This window comes from Triticum dicoccoides, chromosome 1A (genome assembly GCF_002162155.2).
Source record: "Triticum dicoccoides isolate Atlit2015 ecotype Zavitan chromosome 1A, WEW_v2.0, whole genome shotgun sequence".
Classification (NCBI taxonomy): Eukaryota; Viridiplantae; Streptophyta; class Magnoliopsida; order Poales; family Poaceae; genus Triticum; species Triticum dicoccoides.
In genome coordinates, this window is record NC_041380.1 from 328411710 (window position 1) to 328420794 (window position 9085).

Consider the following 9085-nt stretch of genomic DNA (forward strand, 5'->3'; position numbering starts at 1 on the left):
CAACATATCACAAGACTAATATTAAGAGTCAAGTTTATTTTGTCCAATAATCTTTATGACATTTTCTTTTTCTTTATCCTTCTTGGATATCTATCACTTTGGCACCAATTTTCATGTGTTGCTTTTCACAAGCTCAAACAAATATAAGTGAAGATCATGAGCATAACAAAGTTTCTTTCTCTAAACATAATTTAAGTGAAGCAAGAGAGAAAATCTTCAAAATTTTACCTACTCTCAAATAAATATAAGTGAAGCTAGAGAGCATTTCTTCAAAAATAACAAGGCACACCGTGCTCAAAAAGATATAAGTGAAGCACTAGAGCAAGTCCTAGCTCATAAAAGATTTAAGTGAAGCATAGAGAGCAATTATAACAAGTCATGATATAATTTTGGCTCTCTCAAGGATTGATGACTTAAAACACAAAATAAAACAAGCAAATACACATATCATACAAGATGCTCCAAGCAAAACACATATCATGTGACGAATAAAAATATAGTCTCGAGTAAAATACCGATAGTTGTTGGAAGAAAGCGGGGATGCCACTCGGGGGCATCCCCAAGCTTAGTTGGTTTCTCGTTCTTGGATAATAGCTTGGGATGCCGGGCATCCCCAAGCTTAGGCTCTCACATCTTTCCTTCATCCATCGTAATATAACCCAAATCTTGAAGACTTCAATCACACAAAACTCAACAAAGCCTTCGTGGGATCCGTTAGTATAAGAATAATAAACCACTACTATAAGTGTTGTATCAAACCAATTCATATTTTGTTTTTTATTCTATCTACTGTATTCCAACTTTTCTATGGCAAAAACTCATCAAAGAAAACCATAAAGCCATCAAAATAAGCACACAACACAAAGAAAACGGAATCTGTTAAAATAGAACAGCCTGTAGCAATCTGACTATTTTGAATACTTCTGTAACTCCAAACATTATGCTAAATTAGGAGGACCTGGGTAATTTGTATATTGATATACTGTCATTGGAATGGGTATTTTATCGCTCTTTGGTAAAAAACTAAAATTAATTTCGTGGGTGTAAAAGTTTCTGTTTTTTCAGCAAGATCAAACAACTATCACCCAAAAAGATCCTAAAGGCTTTACTTGGCACAAACACTAATTAAAACTTAAAAACACAATCATAACAGTAGCATAATTGTGCTAACACTAAGGAACAGAAAGCAAAAATAAATTTTATTCATTGGGTTGCCTCCCAACAAGCGCCATAATTTTACGCCCTTAGCTAGGCATAAAGCAAGGATCTAAGGTTTTTCATATTTGGTTCGAGATCCATAAGATGCCCTCATGATTGATTCATATGGTGCATTAATTCTAGTTCTAGGAAAGTGTTCCATACCTTCCTCAAAGGAAATTGGAACTTAATATTGCCTTCTTTCATATCAATCAAGACACCGATAGTGCTAAAAAGGTCTACCAAGAATAATTGGACAAGACGGATTGCAATCAATATCAGGAACAATAAAAACTATGGGCACATAATTTATATTTGCAAGAATATAAACATTATTAATTATTCCCATTGGCTTTTTAATAGTAGAATCCGCCAAGTGCAAATTCAACGAACATTCTTCAAGATTTCTAAGACCAAGCACATCACATAAAGATTTCGGAATTGTAGAAACACTAGCACCCAAGTCACACAAAGAAAAACACTCATAATTTTTTATCTTGACTTTGATATTAGGTTCCCACTCATCATGCAATTTTGTAGGAATTGAAACTTCTAATTCCAATTTTTCTTCCAAAGCTTTCATCATAGCATCAACAATATGTTCAGTAAAATCTTTGTTTTGTTCATAAGCATGGGGTGAATTTATCATGGATTGCAACAAAGAAATACAATCAATCAAAGAGCAACTATCATAATTAAAGTCTTTGTAATCCAAAAGAGTGGGTACATCACTAGTTAATGTTTTGACCTCTCCAAACCCACTTTCATCAATTTTCTCAACAAGATTTTCACCCTTCGAAATACTGGGACGCCTTCTACCTAAAGTTGACTCTTCTCCAGTCCCATTTTCATCAATATTAATTTACTAAACAAGGAATCAATATAAGAAACACCAATCATTTTGAGATCTTCATCACTTTTGCAAGAATAATCACTAGAAAAAGCTTTTTGTAAAAAATCTCTTTTAGCTCTAAGCATAGAAGTTCTTTTCTTACTTTCATGCATAGAAACATAAAGAGCTTTAATTGATTCATCTACTTCAGGCACAAAAAATTTCATCTTGAGATTTTCCACATCATGAGCAATTCTATCAACACTTCTAGACAAATCATCAATTTTATTCAACTTTTCTTCTATAGAAGTGTTGAAAACTTTTTGTGTATTGATAAATTCTTTAATATTATTCTCTAGATCAGAGGTGTTCCTATTATTATTATAAGATTGATTTCCATAGGAATTACCATAATTATTAGAGGACTTACTAGGAAAAGGCCTAGGATTAAAATTTCCTCTATAAGCATTGTTGTTGAAATTATTGCGAGAAATAAAATTCACATCAATGGCATCACTATTTTGCTCAATCAAAGTTGACAAAGGCATATCATTAAAATAAATAGGAGCACTTTTACTAGCAACCAATTTCATAAGAGCATCAACTTTATCACTCAAAGAAGAAATTTCTTCAACCGAATTAACTTTTTTACTAGTAGGAGCTCTTTCGATATGCCATTGTGAATAATTTGTCATGATATTATCAAGAAATTTGGTAGCTTCACCCACAGTAATTTCCATAAAAGTACCACCCGCGGTGGAATCTAAAAGATTACGAGAAACAAAATTCAACCCCGCATAAATTTTTTGTTTGATCATCCAAAGATTTAACCCATGAGTTGGGCAATTCCTTAGCATCATTTTCATCCTTTCCCAAGATTGTGCAACATGCTCATGTTCAAGTTGCTTTAAATTCATGATCTGCGTTCTAAGGGAAATAATTTTTGCGGGAGGAAAATTCGTAGTGATAAAAGCATCTTTGCACTTATTCCAAGAATCGATACTATTGTGAGGCAAAGAAGAGAACCAATTTTTTGCAGAATCTCGGAAAGAGAATGGAAATAATTTCATCTTGACCACATCATTGTCCACATCTTTTTTCTTTTGCATATCTCATAATTCCATGAAGGTATTAAGATGGGACGCGGCATCCTCATTAGGAGTACCGGAAAATGGTCTTTCATAACAAGATTCAGCAAAGCAGTATTAATATCACAAGTCTCCGCACTAGTGGCGGGAGGAGCAAGCGGAGTTCCAATAAAATCATTGTTGTTGATATTTGAGAAATCACATAACTTGGTGTTCCCTTGAGTCATGATGACCACACAACAAGATTGCACTCAAAAATAGATCCGGCAAGAAAACTGCAAACGGAAAAGAGAGGCGAATAAAAACACAAATTTTTGTGAAGTGGGGGAGAGGAAAACGAGAGGCAAATGGCGAATAATGTAAAATTCGAGGATATGAGATTTGTGATTAGGAACCTAGTTATGATGAAGATCCTCCCCGGCAACGGCGCCAGAAATGGTGTGTTGACGGGAGGCTATCTTGACTTGATTCTGCCCGGCAACGGCGAGAGAAATTCTCCTTAATGGTAGCTGGAACTACGTCAGTATTTCCCTGGAGAGGGGGGATGATGTAGCACAGCGACGGTAGGTATTTCCCACAATTATGAAACCAAGGTATCGAACCAGTAGGAGAACCAAGTAACACAATGTAAGAATCACCTGCACACAAATAAGAACACCTCGCAACCCGACGTGTTAAAGGGGTTGTTAATCCCTTCCGGGGCACGGCGCCTCCAGATAGGCAAACTGACGTCATGTAAATTGTAGTAGATTGATAGATTAAATGCCAAATAAAATAAATAAAGATAAAATACAGCAAGGCATTTTTCTATTTTTAGGTTTAATAGATCTGAATAAAAATGCAAAGGAAAAGTAGATCGCAAGGCAAATATATGAGAAAGAAGACCCAGGGCCGTAGGTTTCACTAGTGGCTTCTATCGAGTAAAATAGCAGGGTAAACAAATTGCTGTTGGTCAATTGATAGAACTTCAAATAATTATGACGATATCCAGGCAATGATCATTACATAGGCATCACGTCCAAGATTAGTAGACCGACTCCTGCCTGCATCTACTACTATTACTCCACACATCGACCGCTATCCAGCATGCATCTAGTGTATTAAGTTCATGGAAAAATGGAGTAATGCAATAAGAATGATGACATGATGTAGACAAGATCCATTTATCTATATGGCGGTAGATATAGATCGCATCTTTTATCCTTAATAGCAACGATACATATGTGTTGGTTCCCTTTCTGTCACAGGGATCAAGCACCGTAAGATTAAACCCACTACCGGGCACCTCTTCCCATTGCAAGATAAATAGATCAAGTTGGCCAAACAAAACCCAAATATCGGAGAAGAAATATCAGGCTATAAGAGATCAAAGAAACTCAAATAACTTTCATGGATATAAAAAGATATGACTGATCAAAAACTCGAAGTTCATCAGATCCCAACAAACACACCGCAAAAGAGTTACATCATATGGATCTCCAAGAGACCATTGTGTTGAGAATTCAGCGAGAGAGAGAAAGCCATCTAGCTACTAACTCTGGACCCGAAGGTCTACAAAGAACTACTCACAGATCATCGGAGAGGCACTAATGGAGGTGGTGAACCCCATCTGAGATGGTGTCTAGATTGGATCTGGTGGTTCTGGACTCTACGACAGCTGGATGAATATTTCGTCGATGCCTTTAGAGTTTCTAGAATAATGTGGTATTTATAGAGCAAAGAGGTGGTCTAGGGGGCACCCGAGGTGGGAACAACCCACCAGGGCATGCCTGGGCCTCCTGGCATGCCCTAGTGGGTTGTGCCCCCCTCGGGGCACCCCTCATGTGCTACCAGGGCCATTGCATTCCTTCTGGCCCATAAAAATCTCCGTAAAGTTTCATGGCATTTGGACTCCGCTTGATATTTATTTTTTGTGATGTAAAAACAAGGAAAAAACAACAAGTGGCAATTGGCACTATGTCAATAGGTTAGTACCAAAAATGATATAAAATGATTATAGAACACCCAAGATTGATAATAAAACAGCATCGAACAATCAAAAATTGTAGATACGTTGGAGACGTATCAGCATCCCCAAGCTTAACTCCTACTCACTCCTACTCGTCCTCGAGTAGGTAAGTGCTAAAAATAGAATTTTTGATGTGGAGTGTTGTTCATCAAGTCATACCATATTAGTTTCTTTATAGAATGGACATTTGGACTTTTATGTGATTCAAAGCAATAGTCTAATTTTGACATAATAATTTAGATACTCAAGCATATCAATAAGCAACCATGTCTTTCAAAATATTAATGCTAAAATAAGTTATCCCTAGCCCATCATGCTCAAACATTTATCCATTCATGAAACACACTCGAATATTAACTACACTCAATACTTGAGCACGATCATATTGCCTCCTAGTTGGTGCTTTTATGAGAGAGGATGGAGACTCAAATTTCAAAATAAAAATTGCATAAAGTAAAAGAAAGGCCCTTCGTGGAGGTAAGTAGGGATTTGTAGAGGTGCTAGATCTCAAAGAGAAAATTTTTGTCAGGACCCCGACTCGAATGTCACATCGATCTAGCCGGTAACACCTCATATCACTTTGCGGCCTCACGCACGGTATCCCCACGGGTGTCGCCTTACCTTTGCCCGGGACAGTTTGCGCCTTTTGGCTCACGTATATGATAGTGTCGCTAGCATCCATATGATAAGGAGCCCGGGCTGACATGACTAGTCGTAAACCCAAAGTGGCACAGACTTACAGGGACAGGCATTCATGACCCAGCTTCGAACGTGTCGGTCATCAGCAAGTGGGTCCGGGCTGTAGCACTGGGCTAGCAGGACTCCGGTAAACTGGGCTGTAGCGGGCTAACAGGACTCCGGTACTCAAAGCGTGACATTTCACCGAAGGGACAGACACAGGAACGAAGAAGGACACATGCCGGCCAGCCTAAGTGTTCCGGAGCAGTAGCAAGCTACCATGGCTCAGTGAAAACACTAGGAGACATTTCCCGGTAAGAGAGGCTACTAAGGATAAACAACTAGATAGTCAGATCCCACACATATCAAGCATTTCAACAACATACACACAATATGCTCGATATGTGCAGATACAACATGGCATCACAACATGACTCTACAACTCAAGTAATTATTCAATAGGCTCCGAGGAGCGAGATATTACAAACATGGGTCTCATGACCCAACAATCAGAGCATACAAGTCAAAGCACAAGCGGAAGCTATTATGTCTGAGTACAGACATCTATAAATGAAAAAAAAGCTGAGAAGCCTGACTATCTATCAGATCCTGCCGAGGGCACAAGATCGTAGCTGAGGTATCAAGCTAAACGTCGAAGTCCAAGCGAAACTACTAGTGAGACTGAAGTCTCTCTGCAAAAACATAAAATAGGCAAACGTGAGTACAAATGTACCCAGCAAGACTTACATCAGAACTAACTACATATGCATCGTTATCAACAAAGGGGTGGTGGGGTTTAACTGCAGCAAGCCAGCTTTGACTCGGTGGCTATCCTAACTACGACTGCAAGCGACTCTTTTGAGGTGGCGCACACGAGTCCACATATTCACCATATCAATACACCACTATGGATCCGCTCCCGTCTCCCTACGAGAACGCCATCCATAGCACTCACGCTTATCTTGCGTATTTTAGAGTATCCACTTTCACTTGTCTATGAACTATGCAAGGGGTCCAAGTTTCCATATCCGAGGAATCCAGCTATTCGAATAGATGATGTTAACCCTGCAGGGGTGTACGTCTTCACACACGCTCTCGCCACTTACCGCCCTGTACACGTCATGTACCTCGGCAACCTTCAAGCGGAAGCCGGGCGAGGGAGTCGGCCACGACCTGACTAACCGAACAAGTCTCTAGTCCAGGTTTATCGCCTATTCGGGTTCCATCCGCAAGGAGATCCGGCCGGGGTGTCGCTCACGGCCCCAAACGATGTGTGCAGGGTTCCCAAGCCCACCAACCGGGTGCCACTTGGTACACCGGGCCACTGTGCCTAGTCTGTCCCAAGCCCACCTGTACCGGGTGCCACTTGGTAGACTACTAACACTACCTACAAACACCAGAAACTAGTTGCAACTCCTGGACAGAGATCAAGTTGATTAATAAGTCGAGAGGGGCACTTAAGCATTCCAATGTGTGGTAGTAGCTGGTCATGGATCACAAACACGGAACTCAGTTCCTGAGGACGGCTGCAATGAGACAACCCACCATGTACTCCTACATGGCCTCTCACCGCTACCTTTACCAAATCGTGTTCACACACTTAGCTCACACACAGTAGGACATGTTCACACGCCTCTAATTCATCCCCGATGAATCAGACCTGACTCAACTCTAAGCAGTAGCAGGCATGACAAACAAGCATGAATGAGTAGGCACAACAGGGCTCAAACAACTCCTACTCATGCTAGTGGGTTTCATCTATTTACTGTGGCAATGACAGGTCATGCAAAGGATAAAGGGTTCAGCTACCGCAGCAAGTATCAAATATGTCGTTGTTGTCCTAATGCAGTAAAAGAGAGCAGGAGCGAGAGAGTGGGATTTTATCGGCATGAACAAGGGGGTTTTGCTTGCCTGGCACTTCTGAAGATAATATAGCTCTTCATCGGTGTCATCGATCACATCGTCGGTACACGTCTATCGAGAGGGAGCAACACCGGCAAACAGAAGGAAACACAATCAATGCAATGCACAATATGATGCATGCTATGACATGGCAACATGCTGGTGTTTTGAGCTAATGCATCTAGCAACAAGTTAAATGGAGTTGGTTTGAATCCTAGGTTCAAATTCAAACTCCATATGTGATTATTTAAATGCCATTCACTTCATTTGTCCTAAACAGTAGTGACAAGTTGTTCTAACATGCATGAAAATGGTACAGATGGATTCCTTGAATTTTTCTGATAATTTTTCATATATAAATTATTTAATTTGGAGTTACGGTTAATTTTCTATGATTTATTGAAGTTTATACAACTTCTGGAATTTTCTGAATAAAACAAATCCAGAAAACATTACTGCGTCATCCTGACGTCATGATGACGTCAGCAGGTCAACGTGGCACAGTCCAGTCAAACCTGACAGTGGGTCCCGCATGTTAGTGAAATTAGTTTAGTTAGAATTTAATTAAACTAAACTGGGTTAATTAACAGGGCTGGGCCCCACCTGTCAGTGAGTCAGTGGGTTAGCTAAAATTTAATTAGCATCTAAACTAAATTAGCAGGGCCCCGGGCCCACATGTAAATGACCCAGGGGAGGTCAAACCCCTGGTCAACAGGGCCTAACACGCCGGCGGTTCGTCGCCGGTGGCAACAGGCGCGGCGGAGGGCTCGGGCTCGCTCCTCCGGCGTCCAAATGGACGGAGGAGAGCGGCTACGGAGAGCTGGAGCTCACCCGCGCCCGTTTCAGCAAGCAGCAGCAGCTAGGGCGGCCGGAGACGACGGCCCCGAGCTCGGCAGCGGCGGCCGGAGCTCGGGCGTGCTCGGGTTCGGCGTTACACGGCACGGCGAGGTCAGCTGAGGGCCTCTACGGATTACTGGGGTCGTCAGGAGCACTCGAAGGCAACGAGCGCAGGTGGAGGAGCCCGGGAGCACGAAGCTCACCGGCCATGGCGGACGGCGGCTTCGGGTGCTCGTGGGGCGGCGGCTACAGGGCGCGCGCGAGAGAGAGAAGTGAGGGGAAACGACGGCAAGCTCACAGGGAGGCAGCAGGGTGGCTCAGTGGGCTCGGAGACGCGCCAGACGTCGCGAATCGACGGCGGTGAGCTTCGGTGGCCGGCGACGGAAACGACGATGGTGGCGGCGTTGTAGCGCGTCCGGGGCCTCGTGGCTCGATGGAGAGGAAGAGGGGGTCGAGGCGGAGCCTCTGGGCTAGTCGGGGGAGCGAGGGAGGCCCGGTGGCCGTGGTTTTGGCGAGCGGCGGCGACGGCGACTCTCGGTCATG